The 22,846-nt window shown below is 38.7% G+C and overlaps 1 long non-coding RNA gene across 3 annotated transcripts; it reads right to left on the bottom strand.

Annotated features, from left to right (window-relative positions):
- Positions 1–1,584: 1,584 nt before the first annotated feature.
- LOC142351157 (uncharacterized) lies at positions 1,585–18,341 on the bottom strand. Of its 3 annotated transcripts, none has more exons than XR_012760947.1 (2): positions 17,940–18,341; positions 1,585–2,394 (listed from the first exon to the last, which is right to left on the bottom strand). It is a non-coding gene; the product is annotated as an uncharacterized LOC142351157 (long non-coding RNA). The 3 variants fall into 3 exon arrangements; XR_012760948.1 differs by having other exon boundaries at positions 1,585–2,352; XR_012760949.1 differs by having other exon boundaries at positions 1,585–2,352; positions 17,950–18,341.
- Positions 18,342–22,846: the final 4,505 nt, after the last annotated feature.

The raw sequence follows: 22,846 nt of genomic DNA, 5'->3' as shown, positions 1-22,846 counted from the left end.
CAAAAAAATCTAGCTTTAAAAACCATTCAAAGTCAAAATACCAAGTACATCGGTTAACTGATTAATGAAAACTACTGCTACAAAACTGTTTCAGCCAAGATTGTCTATATAACGTCAATATAACTGATAGGATTGGAAGCGTTTGATTACTACAAATTTTTGAAGACCTTGATTCTGTTACCTCATTATAATAGTGTAAAAAGTCATTGCCACAGAACCGATCGATTGCACTAAATTGGAAAAACCCCAATTCTCTTGTTTTACTGCAGGACCAGGTAATTTGTTCTTCTCATTGTCCTACTTTGATGAGTATATAGGAATAACAGAAAACAATTAACAATTACATATTTGTGATAATTAAGATTAAATAAGCGGACTTGGTGTTTTTAATTGTAGTTGAAACTGAACTTTTACAGTTCATTCTTGAATAAAATTAGTGATTCCGATTGTACCCTTCGATGCTCTTTATTTAGCTTCTCTGTTGTTGGTTCTTTTTAAAATTTTCTTGTAGCAATTCCATTACGCCCCAAAACGTACACATTTGAATTATAGCAGAGCTATTCTTCCCCATCGAAATTGCTTCACATACCACACGCCTTGACTGCTTTGTTAAGACTCAATTTAAAAAAAAAACTTCTTTGGAACCGTGAAATCTTCGTCATCCATTGATCCGCAGTTTTTATTCTCAACCTCTGCATAGCAAAGCCAGGAGTTTTTAAGAATTTAATTATCAAATAGGCGTTTTTCACATTTATTTTTTTTTGTAATGGGTGACCACTTTCAACTAATGTGGAAAGCAAGGATAAAATAAAATCAATATGCTAACCTTGGGTAACAATTGTCTCCTTGTTATTTAACGCAGTCTAAAAAGTTTGGTTGTGTCCTAAGAAAATAATGTCAAAAATTACATCTCATCATTTATTTAACTTCTTCAATAATAACATTAAATTCCACCAACACGGTAATTTGATTGATAATTTAAAATAATTATTTTCTCTTCCAGAAGAGAGTCCAACTGATTGCGGAAAATAGAAATGGAAGACCAGCAAATTTTAAGATTTCATTTTTTACGGAGAAAAACTTTATTTACTCTGAGGTCAAAAATTCTGCCCAGATGTGTAAATATTGACAAATCTTTTTTCATATTAATAAACAGAGAACTTGAAAATTGGGAAAAAAAAACAAATTTTCAATTTTCCTCCACCTTGCCATACATGAAAAACAATCAATAAAAGTACATCCAGTTTAGGGCACCACTATCTTAATTTTTGCTTAAGCATTGTTATAAAGTTTATAATGAAAAAACTAGAATTCCTACCAGAAAAAAACAAGGCAAAATATTTAAGTTATGAATAAAGTAAACGATTTTTTGTTTTCGACTTTTAAAATATTTTCCTTTTTTCTGTACTTCCTTTTTTACTTCCCATTTTCCTTTTATTATACGTTTTTTTTGTGATCTTTTTAAAAACTGATTTTTTTTCTATAGTTTTAAAATTTGCGTGGTTCTATATCGAAGCCAGTGGTTCTATTTATCTCGTTTTTCTCTGACTGTTGCAGTCCAAAGATGTTTTTAAAAACTTGGACTTCATTTTCAGTCAATTTCAATCAAGCTCCAAACTTTTATACAAATTTTATACTGAATCAATTTATCAATATAATGAATGTGAATGATATTAATTAATAGACTATGTTAAAACCAAATATGGTCAAGTCACTGGAAATATTCCAGACAATTCGAATCTTCTTGAAATTTCCAAATTTGTTCTTCAGCATAGAATATCGAAAACTGTTATCCGCTTTGAAGTTTGGCTTGTATCATTCTCCGGATCTCAGCATCACTGGGTCGGGGCGATCCATTATCCCGGACGAACCAAAAACTCCCGCGCTTTCTGAAGTGTGGCTCGTGAACAAAGGTCGTACTTGACCCGGGTGAAATTAAACCATCGCTGGTCATAAACCCGTTTAAATCTTGAAGATAAAATCTGGGATACGCGGAATTTTGGGAAGACAAGAAGGCGATAATTAGGATAACTGAATTAAGGTAAACGCGAGTCATTATTGTTGTGAAATAAAAGCCCGTAAAAATTTATAACCCAACTATTTATGAATAATAACCGATACTGGTTGATATATACTTAGGTAGTAGCAACTGAAAGAGAAACACAATTTATTGTTTTTCAGCCATTATAGTGATGCTTTCTTTTGGCTTTTTCTTCGGGGGCGTTGATTTGGGTAAACAATTTGTTTATCGAAGTAAAATGTAATTTGTCTATTTACCTCAAATTTCCTGACTTGGGGCAAAATATAAGGAAATTTTTCCCAACTTAATGTCCAAGTTGTTTGTTTTACTTGCTTGCCCGGGTTCAAAGGAAAGTTTGTTCACATTTTATCAGCCTTTCGAATTTTTTCACATGAAAAGGTCAATTGATACGGGCGAAAAAAAGCGATAAAAAATATCCGCTTGGCTTAACAAATACAAGAAAACTGGAGAACCCGAATACTTGATGAGGAAAAATTGTTTTTTCTTCCTTAAGTTGTAACCTCCTCTCTTACGTTTTAACTGGAACTCCGAATCGGTACTATCTTACGATGGTAAAAATTTCAAGTTGAATTCTTTTTATCGCCGACGGGAGGAATGAATTAAAAAAAATGAAAATTAATGACCCCCCTCCCCCTCCCCCTCCGCCTCCCACCCGTGAACAAGTTTTTTATTTGTCTGAGCGTGCTTTGTAATACGTGCTTTTGCTCTTATGATGATTTCATGTGTTAATAGGAGGGACAATTTATTTAAATATGAAAATTACTCTTTATGTATATGACTACAGAATTGAAGAGATATCAATTATAGCGAAGGTCACATGATCTACCACCGAGACTGCGTTTTGGGGGGCGGGGGAGGATGGGTGGGAGCGGGGAGGGGAGGAGTTGGGCGTGGGGGCTGTAACGAAGGAAAAAGTATTGTATTTTTCATGTTTTTTAAATGAAAGGGCTGACTAATTCTATGCTGGTATTAAATTAAATTAGTTGACCAAGTGTATCCAATTCTAAAAGTCTGTTTATTTCTCAATTTCAAATTGAATTACATCCTGTTCGCCACTATCTCTCCTAAATTGGTCTCTCTGGGCTTAAGAGATCAACTCTAGAAATAGACACGTCTGAAATTCGATTAAAAGGCATTTGGAAAAAAACCCGAAATTTGACTTTTTGTAAAAAGAAAAAAAAAGATATGGTCAACGTGTACGCCAGTTTACAGTATTAAGTGTGTACAACTTTTCAGTACAAGTTTGCGAACCTAAAAAAGTTGATTTTTCACAATAATTTGAAGCTTTTAAGAGAAGAAAAGACAAACAAATTTTGTCATTTTCGCCTTATTATTTTCGCCTTAAATCGCCAAATACCATTATATGAAAAAAATTTTGAGGCGCAATAAGTTTTAGCTTAGTTGTCTATTGTCAGAAAAAATATGGCAAAAAAGTTTCAAGTGAAAGTTTAGCCAGAAAATTGTTCATATTTTTCCAGCCCAGGTGATATTGGTTATAAATAATAAACCCTTATAACTATCTTTTGTTCTAAACCCCACGGTTGCTTACTAATTTATATACCCTCAGCGCCTATGGGAGGAAAATTGATCCAAATTGCATAGGGAAAACAAGATATTGTTCACAATTTTATCCCTCTAGTTCTCTTTGGGGTGCAATTCGCCAGCAACAGTCGTGGAATTTTTAATGTTGTAGTATTTGTACATTTAAAGGACAATGATAAGATTTTAGTCGAATGTTTCACAAATTTAAAAGGAAATGGGATATATTGTCCGTTTTTGATTAATGATGGTCATTACTCCAAAGGTTAGAAATTTCGCAAAGTTGGTCAATTTCAACGAGGCACCTTTTCTTAAAGCATTTTGTTTACATCAGCATTCGACTGATGTAAGCTAATTGTAAAGTTGCAGTTGCAAACTTCTATTAAATTTTTCGAAAAATGTTTTAGAAAAATCTATAAATATGCAGCCAATATCTGTAAAAATACACATTAAGATGCCGATCAAGTTGTTTATAATTTCAAGAGTAGCAAAAAGAAATTGCACATAACTTTGGATGAATTTTAGAAAACAAATTTAAAAATTGGCCAAAAAAATTTGTTGAACATAAGAGCAGAATAAACTTTCGAAGAGAAATACAAAAACTCAAATTCGTTACAAAAACAGATAGAACAACGTTATAGTAAAACTAAAGTCTTTTAACACTGATTGTAGCTTCAGAAAACTCTCAAAAGTTTAAGTCAAATAGATTTAGCGAATTAAACCCTTTGTCATCAACTACATCTATAACTCTGCTTAAAATTGTTAATCATCAATTCATATTGTCTTGGTGTGTTATCTTGGTGTTACTCATTTTGCACGTTCTATATTCAAATTATGGTTCTGACTGCTCAAAAGTCAAGTTCTTTATGAGTTCATTACAGTCCCCCTCGTTTTGGCGTTGTAGTCAAAACCTAAAGGGTTAATGATTTGTTAAAAGTTGTGAATGTGGTTACTGTTCATTAAATCTGTGTCCTGTTTCGACGTTGTGATCCGTTTCCTAGTCGTCAATTGCTAGTGCCAATTTGTTTACTGGTCTTGTTTGTTTCCCGAACCCAGTTCTGATTTCGCATGATCTAACTTTTCCATCATTGCTGTGAGACAATTTTTCCACAATACCGACGGGCCAAACACCTCGTGGAGTCATGTCTTCCAATATCCAAACAAGGCTACCAACTTCGAGAGGCTTCTGATCTTTTATCCATTTGGGTCTCCTAGCCATTGTGGGTATGAACTCGCGCAGGAGTCGTGTCCAAAATTGATGTGAAAGGGTAATACATCTTTTCCAGTCCTTGTTGTAATCTTTAGTGATTGACAGTATTGACGGCAAACGTTTGTGAGGTCGACCGATAAGGAAATGATTAGGCGTGATTGGTTGATAAGACAAACCGTTGTCTGGGACGTAAGTCAAAGGCCTGCTGTTCAGGATTTCTTCGACTTGAGTTAGGAACGAGTGAAATGTTTCTTCGGTCAACATTTGAGAGCCAATCACTGAGTAGAGAATTCGTTTTGAGGACTGCACGAGTCTTTCCCATGCTCCTCCGAATTCGGATGCGTATGGTGGGATGAACTGCCGTTCGATGGTCTCTTTGAGTATTCGGTCACTGATTTCCTGGTGGTCGAATTGGTTTACTTTTCTAATGAGTTCACGAGAAGCGCCAACGAAATTTCTACCATTATCAGAGACAATGAGGTGGGGGTTTCCTCGACGGGCAGTAAACCTCAGTATCGCTTGAATAAAGGAATCAGTGCTTAAACGGCAAGCTGGTTCTAGATGAACGGTTCTTGTGGTAAGGCAAGTGAAAATGCAAGCGTATCGTTTTGGATACAAGTTGTCGCTGGCCTTTATAGCGAAAGGACCAAAGAAATCTACACCCGTATTTTGAAAAACAAAGTTTTCAGTATTTGGAATTCTAAAGTCTGGCAGGGGTGCCATTTGAGGTTGCAGTGCTACTGCTTTTTGTCGACGGCAATCGAAACATCGGTTGATTATTGTTCGTAAGGTGGAGCGAAGGCTAATTACAATAAAGGACTGTTGAACAATGAAACGGCAATGGTTGAGACCTGTATGTGCATTGTGGTTGTGAATATCTCTAAGCATAAGAAAAGTTATATGTTCTTTGCCACTTAGGATTACTGGGGTTTGTAAATTTTCGTCCAGTTGATTTGCATTAGCAAGACGTCCATTAGCTCTTATACTTCCGTCGTCGGAAATGAAGGGCACGAAATTTTTTATTTTTGAGTGTGCTGGAACGTTTTGGTCTTTGCGAAGACAATCTAGCTCTTCCTCAAATGAGAGTTCTTGAGATTGCCTAAGTAGATAAATTTTGCTCATATTGACTGTCTTTATGGTCAAGTGGAAATTCTTCGTTGTAGTTTTGAGGTTGCTGATGAACAAAATTACAAATGCGAGAACGCGTTTAAGTTTTTCAAAGCTTGAGAACCGTTTTGGGTCAATGAGTGGCTGGTTTGCCCTTGAGAGAGCCATTGAAGCTGCTAAAGGATAATTTGACACTTTTGTCGGAGGCCAATTTTTTGGGTCATGTTTCAAGAAAAGTGGCCCGTTAAACCAACGACAATCTGGTTTGAACTCGTTTAATTTCAACCCTCTTGTTCCGTCGTCAGCTGGATTCAAGACACCTGGAACATGACGCCAGTCTGATGGTGAAGTTGTTTCAAGACTTTCTGCAATTCTGTTTGCTACATACAATTTGTGTCTTTCTTTGGCGTTGTAAATTCATTGTAGGGTCGCTGCGCTATCCGACCAAAATGTCGTTTTGCTAATTGTTACATCGAGCTGTTGTTTTATGAAGAAGGCTACCCGAATTCCGATAACAGCTGCTGCCAGTTCTAGTTTAGGTATGCTTTGCTGTCGAATCGGGGCAACTTTTGCTTTTCCCATTATAAAATTGATTGAACAAGTTGAATCTGTATACTTTGTTTTTAAATATGCTACGGCACACATTGCTGTTAGAGAAGCGTCGCAAAAGATATGAAGAGTTGATTTTTTAGGTGTCTTTTTCTCCTCGAACAGAAATCGTGGTGTTTCGATGCTGGAAATGTTTCTGATTTCTGTCATAAGAGATTTCAGGGTTGCATCAAAACTGGTAGGTAAAAGGTTGTCCCATTGTTTTCCTAAACGCCAGACGTCCAGCATGATTGTTCTTAACCGCACTGTCAAGGGCGCAATAAACCCAATTGGGTCATAGATGGATGAAACACTGTTCAAAATCTTTCTCTGGGTGGGGTTCTCTAGATCCACTTTTTTAAATGTTTTGTTTTTTATAACAAAAGAGTCTCTGGACACAGACCACTGTATTCCTAATACTATCTCGGTATCAATTGTTGATGTCTGTTCGTCTGTTTCTCCGAATTTTGGAATAGGCGGTAGAATGGTAGACTCCTTTGTATCGCTAGGATTCTGGTCTTCTTTAGGGATTGACTTCATTGTTTCAAGTGAATTGGAGGACCACTTGGTTAAATTGAAACCACCTAGCAAAAGTAAATTCTTTAGATCTTTTGAAATGGAAATTGCTTCTTCGACTGTGTCTGTTGAGTGATACAGGTCATCCATGTAAAAGGAACGTAAGACTGCCTTGGCTGCTGAAGGGTACTGCTGACAGTTGTCCTCCGCTGTTCGTCGCAAGGCGACGTTACAACATGTCGGTGAACACCTTGCTCCAAAAATGTGCCTTCTAAATTGGAAGCAAATTATCTTTTCGCCTTTCTTCCACAGAAATCTTAAAAACTTTTGGTCCTGAGGTCGAACACCTACTTGCATAAACATGCCTTCAATGTCAGCAGATATTGCAACTTTTTTCTGCCTGAACCTGCAGATAACACCGGTCAAGTTATGCATCAAGTCAGGCCCTGGCATGAGTTGGTTATTTAATGTTACACCATGATATTTTGATGCTGCGTTCAAAACTTTTCTTATTTTTGCTTTGTTAGGGTTTATGACAGGGTGATGCGGAATGTGCCAAATGTTTGGAGTCGTTTTTATCTAAGGGATCCTCTTCAATGTAATTCTTTTTCAGATCTTCGTCGATTGTTTTCGTGTATTTCTCTAACAATTCCGGGTCTCTTTCTAGTCGCTTAACTAGGGCGTTGAGTTGTTTGAAGGCTAAAGTGAAGTTATTTGGCAGGTCGGGTTTGTTTTTCCATAAAAGCCCAACATGGTATCGTCCTTCCTTGAACTCTACAGTTGATTCCAAAATGTCTGATGCGCGTTTATCGGTCTCTGATTTTGTGACGTCCTTATTGGACGGCAAGTTTTCAACTTTTTACCAGTTGAGTACTTCGTTATACAGAGTGTCGTCAATTTCGCAGCACTCTGTAGACTCAATTTTGACAATTTGAGACTGGCATGTTACTGCTGAAGGCAGATCAGTTTTCCTTGACGCAGTCCATCCAAGTTCTGTTTGAATAGCTCTTGCGGTATTTGGAGGACCATAGTGAATCTCTCTAGGTGCAATGAGATCAAAATTGTCGCATCCAATCAAAATAGAGATTTGATTGATGTCAACGTCGGGGTATGAAATATGTTTCAAGTGATCAAATTCCTGACACACTTTTCGAATCCATTCTAAATTATATTGGGGAAACTCTATGTCGGCCGAAACCTAAACGTCTTCTATATCAAAAGTTTGATTAGAACTCATTCCTTTAATCGAAAGGTTAACGTTGGTGAATGACACACTTTTTTTTCCATGAATTCCTTTGTGCAATTCTGTGTGTTGGGTTTTTTCGTCAAGAACGATTCCAAGTGCGGAAGCAGTTTTCGTTAACATCATTAATACGACGCTTCCATTGTCCAGAAAGGCGTACGTGTTTACTGACTTACCATCCCTTGAGAGTGTTACGGGGAGTATCTGAAGGAGTGAAGGACGTTCTGATGATCCAGCGGTACTGCAATGTGTTGAGTTCACTGACTGGCTAGACTCATCGTGTAAGTTTGTATGATGACGTTTGTTACAACTTCTGAAACTCTGCGTAGGAGGGCACTTCTTTGAAGATTGACCCATTTTCAGGCAATTGAAACAGGCTTTGAGTTGATAGATGGCGTCCCTACGCAGCTTAACGGACATATTTTTAAATTTTTCGCACATGTATATTCTGTGGTTGCCGTCCTCGAACAGACACTTTGAAGCTCTGCTGGTTTGAGGAACGTTTTGGTCTTCTAATTGTTGCTGCCGATTTCTAGAACTCTTGAACTGCCTTTGATGTTGACTACGTTCTTTGTTAAATTTTGAAGTTGTCTGCATGTCGGAAATCTTGTCTTGCGTGGATACATATCTTGATGTTCCTTGAATTTGGTTTTGATCATATCTAGGTTGATTGTTCCCATATTGTGAAAGATTGCTCCGCGGATTTGATGAGTCATTTTTGCCCAGCTTGTTTCGAGAAAAAGGTTCTAAATTCTCGAAGGTTTGAGCAGTCAAAGAGAGCCATTCGGCGAACTGCTCTAAGGAGGGAGATTCAATCTGATGTTGTGCACAATGTTTGCTCCAGTCAACTAGTTGGCTATAAGGTAATTTCTGTATTGCAACTTGGGTATTCAGCGTTGATTTGAGGTCGTGTTCGTATTCCAGGCGTGTAAAAGTATTCACCAAGTTGTTTATAAATATACTAAAATTGTCAAAACTTTTGGGTCGCTGGGCTGACGGGCTTGGAAACGATGCAAGTTTTTCTAAGTACGCATTTACGATGACGCTAGACTTACCATACTTTTTCTTCAGGTCGTCTAGAGCTTGGTGATAGCATTGACCATTGCAACCGTAGCCTTTAACTAAGCTCTTTGCTTGTTCAGTGAGAAGTGATTGTAAGTGCGTCTTTTCTGTAGTGCTAAGTGGCCTCGAGTCAATGACAGACTCGAATAACTGTATGCAATCTGTCCAAGTGAGGGGATTGCCATTAAAGGTGTCAAGTTTTAGTGTCGGGAGAGGTCCTGATGAGATCGGGGTAGTGATAAATTGTTGCCTATGAGTGTGATCCCAACAATTTGCCAGACCAAATGAGGCTTGATGTTGTGGAAACGTCGTTTGATCAGACAAATTTCTTGTGGCTGAAGCATGGAAGGAAAAATTTGATGTTTCTGTATTTTGAAACGTTGTCGGTTGATTGGAACTAAGTGTTATACCTATTGAAGCTGATAAAGTTTCCTGCGGAATCTCTCTGAGTTCTGATTCGTTTAGTAGTGTTTGTTGTTGGAGGTTTGTTGGTAATCTTGTTTGTGTATCCGTTGAATTGTTGACAAGATCAGAACTGACTTGTAATTTTCTCCGAACCAAGTTAATTTTTCTACGGGAGTCGCGTTTAACTGCTAATCTGTCATCTAAAAACTGACAATGTTGTGATTCGTCTAGATTGAGTAGGAGAAACTCATTAGTCTTTTCTAGCTCAGGTAGTAACTGCTGAACTTCCTTTTCTCCTTCTATGAACTCGTCGTATGGCAGATTCTCATCAGTTGAAATGTCTTCGATCAGATCGTTTATGCTTGAAACGCAATATTTTCGCAATATACTTTCAACGGTTTTGGCAGGCATGGTGAACTTTTCTTTATAGAACTCTGTAGGTAAAATTTTTCTTTTTACGTTTGCTCAAAAGAATTGAGGCTGTGTTGGTCTATTGTAATTTCTTGCGGACGATTTGATGTTGGTATTTGGTCACAAGAAATCTGAATTACTACGTTGAATATGTAAGAGGTCTTTTGACTAGGGGAGATTTGTCTTGCTAACTGACCTGTGGCACCTCACGGAACCTGGGGACAGTTAAAAGACAATGCTGTCTCTACCAGCTGACCAATGGCACCTCGCGGAACCTGGGGACAACTGAGATGTTTTCGGAAGTAATCTGTTATCTCACAAGTAGTTCAAGAGGCTACTCACAGAGCCTGGTGAACATTTAAGGTAAAGAGGATTTGTGAAATTTAAGTTGAAGTAGAAACTATCAGGTTGAGCAGATGCACGTACATGAATTCCGTTTACACTCGTAAATTTTGCTGTGACCACTGTTATTCAACATTACGTTATAATCCTTGTACAGAATCTTTTGTTTGATAAAGTGGTGAAAGTTTGAGCGACCACATTTGTTAAGGTGAAGATGATCTTTAGGATTGAAGTATTTAGCGCCTGATATATGCTGACTGATTCCTCTATATTTCCAGTTGACTGAGGGATTGTGACTACGAGTTCTGTGGGACACTTTCTCGAGGATTTCGTTAACGGCTGCTGTTTGTTTTCGTTTCGTTCTGGTATTCCTATGAGGTATACTTCTTTGGTTCTTTCGGTCAAAAAATTTGCGAGTTCAATCAACTGATTTGCGATGTCAATTGGTGTTTTGTCTGAAGGTTTGCAGCCGTTATACAAGTCGTTACCGCCCATAAACAGTATAATTTTACAGTACTGATTGATAGGGGGAACAAAGTTATATACGTCTTTGATGGTTGGGCCGGGAAGAGATAATATATTCAGGTTTCCAGATTCGAAATGTCTTCCCTGTGAATCTGTGATCAATATGAACTTCGTTTTCGAAGACTTGAAAAGATGATATCGCATGTCACATACAATCAGTGGACGTCGAGACAATAAGTGAGTTATGATGTAGAGGAAAGATTCTGGGTGCTCAGGTGAAATAGATTTGGGTTGCTGCTGTTGGAAATCCTAGTTAGCCAGGAAAGCTGCTGCAGAATGCTGCTCTGGGCTGGTGGCTACTGGTTGGCCAGGAAACAAGGCTGGGGAAAGACGCTTGTCGTTGCTTACTGCTGCTGAGAACCCTGGTTAACCAGGAAAACTTCTGCAGATTGCTGCTGCTGGTTGGTAGATGCTGGTGGGGAAGCCTGGTTGGCCAGGAAAACTAGGCTGGGGACAGACGCTTGTCTTTGGTTGCTGCTGCTGGGAACCCTGGTTAGCCAGGAAACTTCTGCAGATGGCTGTTGCAGGTTGGTAGATGCTGGTGGGGAAGCCTGGTTGGCCAGGAAAACAAGGCTGGGGAAAGACGCTTGTCGTTGCTTGCTGCTGCTGAGAAACCTGGTTAGCCAGGAAAACTGCTACAGAATGCTGCTACAGGTTGGTAGCTGCTGGTAGGGAATCCTGGTTGGCCAAGAAAAACTAGGCTGGGGAATGCCGCTTGCGGTTGGAATTGCCGAGTGACCGGAGAAGGGTGGTTTGGATAGACTCAACTTTGGTTGGGGCGCCTCCACTGCCTGGTTGGGGGTGTCGTCCGAAAAACTACGGGGTTTAACCTCTGGTGATGGGTTGGGTAGACCAAAACTTTGCTGGGGTTCCTCCACTCACTAGTTGGGGTGTTCGACCTCTGGGTTCGACCTCTGAGGGTGGGCTTGGTAGACCAAAAGCTGGCTAGGGTTCCTCCGCTCCCTGGGTGGGGGGTGACGTCCGTAAACCACGGGGTTCAACCTCTGAGGGGGGGTTGGTTTGACCGAAACTTGGCTGGGATTCCTCCGCTCCCTGGTTGGGGGGTGCCGTCCGTAAACCACGGGGTTCGACCTCTGAGGGTGGTTTGGGTAGACCGAAACTTGGCTGGGATTCCTCCGCTCCCTGGTTGGGGGGTGCCGTCCGTAAACCACGGGGTTCGACCGCTGAGGGTGGGTTGGGTAGACCGAATTTTGGCTGGGGTTCCTCCGCTCCCTGGGTGGGGGGTGACGTCCGTAAACCACGGGGTTCAACCTCTGAGGGGGGGTTGGTTTGACCGAAACTTGGCTGGGATTCCTCCGCTCCCTGGTTGGGGGGGTTGCCGTCCGTAAACCACGGGGTTCGACATCTGAGGGTGGGTTGAGTAGACCGAAACTTGGCTGGGATTCCTCCGCTCCCTGGTTGGGGGTGCCGTCCGTAAACCACGGGGTTCAACCGCTGAGGGTGGGTTGGGTAGACCGAAACTTGGCTGGGGTTCCTCCGCTCCCTGGTTGGGGGGTGCCGTCCGTAAACCACGGGGTTCGACCTCTGAGGGTGGTTTGGGTAGACCGAAACTTGGCTGGGATTCCTCCGCTCCCTGGTTGGGGGGTGCCGTCCGTAAACCACGGGGTTCGACCGCTGAGGGTGGTTTGTGTAGACCGAATTTTGGCTGGGGTTCCTCCGCTCCCTGGTTGGGGGGTGCCGTCCGTAAACCACGGGGTTCGACCTCTGAGGGTGGTTTGGGTAGACCGAAACTTGGCTGGGATTCCTCCGCTCCCTGGGTGGGGGGGATGCCGTCCGTAAACCACGGGGTTTGACCTCTGAGGGTGGGTTGGGTAGACCAAAACTTGGCTGGGGTACCTCCACTGCCTGGGTGGGGGTACTGTCCGTAAAAAAAAACGGCGGGGTGTTAGAACAATATTCGAAAAAAAATTGATGGGGGTGCTGTAGCTTTGGATTTGTGAAATTTAAGTTGAAGTAGAAACTACCAGGTTGAGCAGATGCACGTACATGAATTCCGTTTACACTCGTAAATTTTGCTGTGACCACTGTTATTCAACATTACGTTATAATCCTTGTACAGAATCTTTTGTTTGATAAAGTGGTGAAAGTTTGAGCGACCACATTTGTTAAGGTGAAGATGATCTTTAGGATTGAAGTATTTAGCGCCTGATATATGCTGACTGATTCCTCTATATTTCCAGTTGACTGAGGGATTGTGACTACGAGTTCTGTGGGACACTTTCTCGAGGATTTCGTTAACGGCTGCTGTTTGTTTTCGTTTCGTTCTGGTATTCCTATGAGGTATACTTCTTTGGTTCTTTCGGTCAAAAAATTTGCGAGTTCAATCAACTGATTTGCGATGTCAATTGGTGTTTTGTCTGAAGGTTTGCAGCCGTTATACAAGTCGTTACCGCCCATAAACAGTATAATTTTACAGTACTGATTGATAGGGGGAACAAAGTTATATACGTCTTTGATGGTTGGGCCGGGAAGAGATAATATATTCAGGTTTCCAGATTCGAAATGTCTTCCCTGTGAATCTGTGATCAATATGAACTTCGTTTTCGAAGACTTGAAAAGATGATATCGCATGTCACATACAATCAGTGGACGTCGAGACAATAAGTGAGTTATGATGTAGAGGAAAGATTCTGGGTGCTCAGGTGAAGTAGATTTGGGTTGCTGCTGTTGGAAATCCTAGTTAGCCAGGAAAGCTGCTGCAGAATGCTGCTCTGGGCTGGTGGCTACTGGTTGGCCAGGAAACAAGGCTGGGGAAAGACGCTTGTCGTTGCTTACTGCTGCTGAGAACCCTGGTTAGCCAGGAAACTTCTGCAGATGGCTGTTGCAGGTTGGTAGATGCTGGTGGGGAAGCCTGGTTGGCCAGGAAAACAAGGCTGGGGAAAGACGCTTGTCGTTGCTTGCTGCTGCTGAGAAACCTGGTTAGCCAGGAAAACTGCTACAGAATGCTGCTACAGGTTGGTAGCTGCTGGTAGGGAATCCTGGTTGGCCAAGAAAAACTAGGCTGGGGAATGCCGCTTGCGGTTGGAATTGCCGAGTGACCGGAGAAGGGTGGTTTGGGTAGACTCAACTTTGGTTGGGGCGCCTCCACTGCCTGGTTGGGGGTGTCGTCCGAAAAACTACGGGGTTTAACCTCTGGTGATGGGTTGGGTAGACCAAAACTTTGCTGGGGTTCCTCCACTCACTAGTTGGGGTGTTCGACCTCTGGGTTCGACCTCTGAGGGTGGGCTTGGTAGGCCAAAAGCTGGCTAGGGTTCCTCCGCTCCCTGGGTGGGGGGTGACGTCCGTAAACCACGGGGTTCAACCTCTGAGGGGGGGTTGGTTTGACCGAAACTTGGCTGGGATTCCTCCGCTCCCTGGTTGGGGGGGTTGCCGTCCGTAAACCACGGGGTTCGACATCTGAGGGTGGGTTGAGTAGACCGAAACTTGGCTGGGATTCCTCCGCTCCCTGGTTGGGGGTGCCGTCCGTAAACCACGGGGTTCAACCGCTGAGGGTGGGTTGGGTAGACCGAAACTTGGCTGGGGTTCCTCCGCTCCCTGGTTGGGGGGTGCCGTCCGTAAACCACGGGGTTCGACCTCTGAGGGTGGTTTGGGTAGACCGAAACTTGGCTGGGATTCCTCCGCTCCCTGGTTGGGGGGTGCCGTCCGTAAACCACGGGGTTCGACCGCTGAGGGTGGGTTGGGTAGACCGAATTTTGGCTGGGGTTCCTCCGCTCCCTGGTTGGGGGGTGCCGTCCGTAAACCACGGGGTTCGACCTCTGAGGGTGGTTTGGGTAGACCCAAACTTGGCTGGGATTCCTCCGCTCCCTGGGTGGGGGTACTGTCCGTAAAAAAAACGGCGGGGTGTTAGAACAATATTCGAAAAAAAATTGATGGGGGTGCTGTGGCTTTGGACTTAGCTTCGAGTGTTGGCAGGCTGTAGTCAAGGGTTCGTGCATTCTAACGTTGGTGCGCCATGTCATCAACTATATCTATAACTCTGCTTAAAGTTGTTAATCACCAATTCATATTGTCTTGGTGTGTTATCTTGGTGTTACTCATTTTGCACGTTATATATTCAAATTATGGTTCTGACTGCTCAAAAGTCAAGTTCTTTATGAGTTCATTACACCCTTTCACGTGAACGAAGTTTTGTTAGATCACAGCTGAACAAAAAACAAAGTTGAATAGCCCAAATTGATGAGATAATTAACCAGTTAATTGACCCTAAGATATACAATTATAAGTCAAACAAATATAATCTCAGAAGAAAAATTTAAAAAACAGAACGAAAAACGCATGAATTTTTGTTTTATCGCCGTATAAATTAATGACCAAAATTGAACTAATAGAACTTTCTTCAGAAAAGAGTTCAGCTTCAACGTTCAATTTTTGCCCCGAAACTAACTAAATTGACTGTTTTTTCCTGTTTCTGCAAAATTTAACAGATGCATGATTTTTTTAAAGTAATATAGTTATTTAAGGAACCGTTGTTGTCAAAATATATATGTTGGTTAAGCTACGAAAGTTTTTTTAACTACTTAGCACATTTCAAGTTTTCCAGAAAAGTTGATGCTAAAAGCAATAATGTTCCAAAAAAAATTTTTTGGATTACAATTAATCTCGGGAACTTTTTTGTTCCTTAAAACGCCTTTTTTATTTCACTACCATCAAGAAAAGTTGAACACAAAATGTGTAAAAAATGACTGAGTTTTTTTCCAACATGTATTTAAGGCAGTAATTAAATTTTCGAAGTATTGGTTGCCTATGAAACCATAGGCTTTTTTGACCGCATGCTGACAACTCTATCAGTTCTGTTAAGAAAAAAATGGTTCATGATATTGGCGTAGCTGCTGTGTGCCACAAGAGCACATTAAAAACTTTAATGAAAATGATACCCGGAAATTATTATTGTGTAATTATTTATGAGTAAATATACTTCCCAAAATTTAAATTCAGTAGCTGTTATGTCCTATCCTACTAATTTTTTTCGGAAGGCGAACAAACGATGCAGAGTCTCGTTCTGTTGATAACCTACGAAGTATGCGTTAAAGCAAAAACCAAAAGGATATTTGGCTTGATCTGGACTACAAACACATTCGGCACAGCTCATCACTTTATTCTGCTTAGAAATACTTTGATAAAATACTGAGTGAAATGGCCCATTGAATGACCTACCTCAAAAAAAATTTAAAAAAGGTTCCCCTGATGACAAACTTGATCTCTTAGGTGTTTCTGGATTGCTACAAACCTTAATTTTAGGATCCCTTCTATTGACAATCTTTATTGATGACATTTGGCGACAAAAACATCAATTATAACATGTAAGGATAATGCTCTACAGCCAAACAAATGAATTGATGGCAATTTGTTTCAAGAAAACGTTGACAAGGCAGTTCCTTGAAGACATTGATAATTATCTGCTCGAACGCAAATTGAAACTTAATTGATACAAAACAGTGTGTTAGTTTCCGGGAAAAAATTATTGTACGGTAATATTAAATTGCAAAACTTAGTGAAGCATTTAGTTATAATATTGACATTAAAAAAGTTGAAGGTTATAAAAACTGATAACATTTGTTACAGTGCTTTACAACTTTAGACTTGTTTTAATATTTTTATTTAAGCTGCTCGTTTTAATTTATTAGTAATATGAGCATCTTGTTTCTTTGCGTTATACCGCAGCACTAAATGGAAAGACGCTCTAAGACAAAACTGCAAATAAACGTTGTTAGTCATTAGATGACAAGGAGATAAGGTGTCTAATCAACTACAAACGCTTGAATGAAATAGTAAGGAAATAGCATAATATAATTTGTATGAATAACGAGACGAGATACAAAGTGTGACAAGTTTCCAAATCAATTTAATCCTAAGTTTAAAAAAACGCACGTCAAATTTCTTATATGCTCTGTGTTTTGTTTTGATCTGGTTAAAACGTTTAAATCTTTCCCCGTATGCGAATTAAGCTTACATCGGACCACATCCAAAAAGACAGGAAAAGGTCCTACTTTAATCGCTTACTTTGTTTTTTTTTGTTTAAATGGAGAAAACCAAGTCCCATCAAATCAGTCTCCTTTGCCTAAATATTGTTTTGATATCATAAGAGTGCTAGATCAAAACAAGCTAACTGGTCTTTGTCAAGTACTATCGTGCGCTATTACTTTTTTCTAAATCAATGTATTACAGACAATGTGTTTTTCCTGCGGTGCTCAGAAGAGCTGTCATAACCCAACCCCCTATCGTAAAAAGATGGCATCACGGACCCTGTAAACTAATGTCCTTTTGCGAAAACTACATCGTTTTCTAAGATATTAGAAAAAAGCCGGCACAAATAAATTACGTGTTTTATTGAGAGTAGAAAGTTATTTTTGCCACTTTACTTTTGATTCTTACGTAAGATATCAGCGCAAGACACTATTCTAAAGTTCAATGAATCAGTTGGACACGAAATTGATAACGGTAATAATATTCAAGCTGTTTCGCGCGATTTATTTGAAGCCTTCGACTCACTGTCACATCGAATCCTATTGAGAAATTTACAATCTCTAAACGATTCCACTTCTGCAATACAGGTCAGAAAATATGTTTTCGTGAATCGATGTAAATATTTCGTTTTTTTTCTCTTTGGAATCTAACTGAACTAATTTCGAGTAAGTTTAAAAACCCCGAGTTGCCGCTCTACCCAAAATTGAAAAACAACACATACATTTGTGCTTCGTGTTTTTAAACCGAAAATAAAAAAATGCACATTTCTCAATTCTGGTACTACGATTTCAAAGGTTTTCTTTAGCAGATTTCATTGTCTTTTTCATGAAAACAGATGTGCTGTCCAATTTGACAACAATTTTTGCAAAAATGCTCGAAAGCACGGAAAAGTTTCTATATTTCTGAGAGCTTTGTTCGGTGAAAATCAGTTTTCCGACAAAAAATTGAAAGGCATTTCTGCAAACTTTTTCGGACAATTTAGGACTACTCAAAATAAATTATAAAGGATAGAACAGTTGACAAAAGAATTTTGAACTGTTAAACTCGCTTTTGTTTTCTCACTGAAAAATTGCAGTGATGAATTGTAAATCTAAACTGATCACAAAGAAATGAAAGAATTGAAGCAATGATAAGAAATGGTTTAAAGGTACAGCCTTTATCTCCAAAAGGTATTTCTCCTCAATAATTTTTAATGCTGCCGATAACTGAAAAGATAAATCCTCTATTTTAGCTGAGCGGAAAATAAATCGGGTCTGCGGTAAGTAAGAAAATAAAAGAAAATATATTATTTCCTATCAATATTTCTCCTCAAACTATTTCTTATCCTAATAAACATCAAAGAAAGACTTAAACTAAGATTACTGATATAAAATTTATTGGTTTTCCTTTCGAAAATGGAAAATAAGTCTGTCAGTTAATTTGGTGTATTTATAAGATTTATAAGCTAATTATGATTTTCTTTTTTCTCAGCTGAAGAAAGATTTGTTCTCATGAATTGATATCATCAGGGTGTTGGCAAGCTCCATTCGTTGTTTTTGAATTGTTTTTTCCTACATTAACTAACGTTTTTAGAGAAGATAACGATCGTGTCAGCTAATGGAATTTTCCTCTGCAAAGTGAGATAAACTAGTTTTTGAAGCTCAAATCAATATAAATGTAATTCTTCACTTTTACATCACTTGCCAAAATTAAAATTTAGGTTCTTTACATCAAGGGGGGTTAGTTTTTCACGAAAGATCAAAATTTTGATATGGAAAAACACAGATTTTTTATGATAAAATTTCAAATATTGAGTACCCAAAATGTTGAAATCATCAAAAAATAATTTTGTTCGACGCTTAACTTTTGAATATCTCACTGTAATTTCATCGGGAACAAAAATATAAAGGTTTAATAAAATAGATGTACACTATTCTGCAGAAAAATGAAGTTAATTAGCTTTTTTAAAAAAATGACGGAATGAGGGCATTTGTCTTGCAATTCTATAATCTGGACTAAATGACAATTATCTGTTCCACCAGTCATACAAATTAGCATTTGTCCTATTTCTAATGATTTATGACTGACTTTTGCAGGACTAACTCAATTGTTGTTAGTTAATTGTTGTTCACAAATATGTAAGATGGTCGAACAAAGATAAATCGCTTTCTAGGGATACAAAATTCGGGAACTATTCTGTTTCATCCCCCCCCCCCGTGTTTTTATGACCCCCAGTTACAAATTAAATGTTGTTATATAGCAAGTAACTATGTAAGAAAGTAGCACGTGCGCCTGGGGGTCATAAAAGATTTATGCTCACTAAGCCTGGGGGGGGGGGGGGGGGGGGACAGAGTAGATCCAAAATTTGTATGGTTTAAGTGAAATTGTCAAATTGGCTGTGAAAGAAACTGCGGATAAAATAAATTTTTAGAACTTTATTAACTGCAAATTTGTGGAAAAAGCAGAAGTTCGGAGAGTTTGTTATGGTTGAAAACAAGTTAGTGAGTGTGTTTTGCCTCTATACTGGTAATTTCCGTTCAAATTAGTAATAGCACAGTTATGACATTATGAAAATAATGAAAAGAATTGTTATGGTAAAATGTGACATTTATTTCACGGTGATGAGTAGGAGCTGAAAGACAAATTTTCTCTTTTTTCCGATGAAATAATTCCGTGAAATTTTCCTATAATTTTAGAGGCTGGTTTTTTTCCACACATACTATTATAAAATGAACAAGAAACAAATTAGAAAATGCCAACGGAAAATAGAAGAGAATGTATATTTCTGAGAGGGAAATTCAGTGACTTTTCCATAATTTGGAACTTGGGAAAAGAAGACACAACAGAAACAGTTATTGATGTTCATTGACAAATCATGTTCAAACTGCTCTTATACGTGACCAACTACAAAAGAAATTTTCAACAAATGATGGGTTCAATTATGAATAACACGGATAATTTCATATCACTAAGTCATTTTTTAAAAAAAAATAATAAAAAAGTATGATTTTTTTCAGCAGAACTGCAAAAAAACTGGAAAGTAGAAAAACTGCATTCAAATTTTGTGCACTAATAACCACCCGTTGTGTAAATAAACTAAGTAAAGCAACAAAAACGGTACGACATTGGAAGACCAAAAATCTCAATATTGTTGATCCTCGTCGACCCACCCGCAGCAAGCAAAAACTCCAACCTGAAGCAAGCTATTAGCGACATGAACGCAACATCTTCTTCCTTAAAATGAGGGACAAAAATGAGCTATTAACTTGCTTGTTTGTGGTCTCAACCGTTGAATAAAATTGTGCAGTAGATGAAAATCCACCAAAATGTCCATTCTCTAATATTCTCCAACCAGTCACCGACTGAGAAGACTCGATTTCCTTTTAATCAGCGCATGCTGACTTTATTCCCGTTAGTGCATTTCATTGATACACTATGTGCATATTATTGACTCTGATGTTGTATATATTTATCACCCTTCTTTCTCATCGAAGTTTATCGTCAGAGTTTTGCTGAGTCAATTAGTTAAGTAAGTAAACGGTTAGGTAAGTAACTAAATAGATTTAGTTAAGTCTGCTTCCCGCGCAGAAATACAAAGCCCTATACCTATTATCCTTAAATTTGAAAAATGAGCCCAACTAGGGTCTGCTAACTGGTGCAACCCTAAGGCAGAACCTAACTTTTGTACATAAACAGAACTAATCGGAATCAAACACAAATGAACTGCAAATTAAGTCTGCACTTTTACTCTTCATACTCTACTTTTGTGAAACCTTGTTTCACTTAGCTACAGGAGAAACAAAAAAAATTGTTTCAAAGTAAATAAAAAAAAATGCAAAATACAAAAATTGATACAGTAACACAACGAAACAAACAAATGTAAAAACTCTTCTCAACAGACTTCGCTTACGATAGTGGACAAATATTCTTTTTACAACAAGAGAATGATCGACTACTAGAAGATATTACACCAAACTTTTTAAATAAAATTTGTGACCCAGACAATTTAAACCACCTAGTAAGCACAACTTTATACCTAAAAGCTCACTATGTTACCCAGGAACAACAATAATTTTCGCGAAAAACTAATAAAATCTCACAAATTACCAGAACAGCTTTCACATTGTATCTTATAGAATTCTCAGGCCAATAACTAACAAGTGACGAAATTCTTTCCATTAGTGATCTTATGAACAACCGCCACACTTCTCTCATTTATGACACATTAATTTGCCGTCTGTGAGATACACTGCTTGAATGCTTTCGAAGATACACTGTTTGAATTCGTTCGAATTCAAAAAAAATTATCTAGTCTAGACAGATGAACAGTTCAAGTTCAAACAATCGTCATTTGAATTTTTGAAACGACTGGCTTTAATTGAACGGGATTGAACCACTTAATCGAATTTTTTTTAAGTAGTGTCCCAGAAACGGAGCTATCAGAATTCGATACAGTAGATGTTTTAACACTTCTTATCTGTTTTCTACACACTTTTTGGCGTAATCTCATGCGTCACATTCTCAAGGCAACAAAATACTTACAAAAAGCTTTTCCACAATCAATCTCCCGGAAATTTTAAACTGTATTGATGCGCCCGAATTGTTCCCCTTTAGCTACGTTGGTGTTACAGAAGTACTCTAAAACTTATACAAAATTACGCATAGACAAACAGCAAAGAACTTTTGAAAACCACAACGAAGCAAATCGTCCCTTTACAGTAGATCATGTAACGGAACCAAATAATTCTCTAGAAATATCAATTGACCCCCAAAATTTAGATTCAATTATACACACAAAACCAATGGACACAAATCAATTTATTTCAAGATTTATCAACTCTACTCTCTAATAAGAATTAAAAAGGTCTTCATCACAAACTTCTAATAGCTTATATCTTGGATTTTTATCTAACAATTAAGCTAGCCACTTAGGATCAATTCCCTTATGAAAACTTCCATAAAATTGACACCAAGAAACTGACACTACGCTAAAAACGTTGCCTATTGTAAACACACCACTAACAGGACTACAAGAACAAAACTCAGTCCACTTTAATCCCCAACCATTGATATTCACTTCGTCCCACCAACAATCCCACGGAACACGGAAGGATTAAAAGGGGGGAAAAGCAGCCCAAAAACTGTTAACTCTAATTCGACAACTAAATGCACAAAATAATCAGTCGACGAAAAATGCCCCAACAGCATATTACCTAACGCCCGCTTCAACGTAAACACTTTCGTATAGCGAGAAGAAATTTTCAACTGATGTACACTTATTTTTGAGGCCCAATTCCCATGCAACAATTTTAAAGACCATTTTTTGGCAGAGACCCAACTTGCACAACAGAAGACTTTTTAAACGTTGCAATAGCAAATATGCTAATGACAGCGAACCCACATTAAGCTGATTCCCCTTTCAATGAACCATGGTTACTCGAAGATATCAAAACGCTTCAAACAGCACTAACTGGGCAACAACTACAATGGTTATTTTATCTACCACTAGACATTAACAAGAACTGGCAAAACTTTGGACGAGAATTTCAAAGAACATTTGATAACCAACAATCGGTAACTAACTCGAGCACAATTGTTTTTAGAAAGCATTAATTATGCTTTCGGAGAACAGACCACAATTAGCACGGATATAACTAAAGAAGATAGCAAACGACAAATAAACGGCATTGGTACCACAAGTTTCTTTTACACAGCATTTAGAGAAAATTCACCTAGAAGGTTTTGCTAGAACACATATAGACCTACACAGAGTCAAGTCCAATTTAATCCTTTTAACCCGGACAAACATCATAAAAATGGAAACAAACATTTTTCAGGCAGATAATATCAACGTAAAAAAACAGGATATCCGATACCTTATCAACATAGTACG

This window comes from Convolutriloba macropyga, chromosome 12 (genome assembly GCF_964194025.1).
Source record: "Convolutriloba macropyga chromosome 12, txConMacr16.3, whole genome shotgun sequence".
In the NCBI taxonomy this organism is placed as follows: domain Eukaryota; kingdom Metazoa; phylum Xenacoelomorpha; order Acoela; family Convolutidae; genus Convolutriloba; species Convolutriloba macropyga.
Note: the sequence above shows the minus strand (reverse complement) of the source record. Positions and strands in the feature narration are given on the sequence as shown.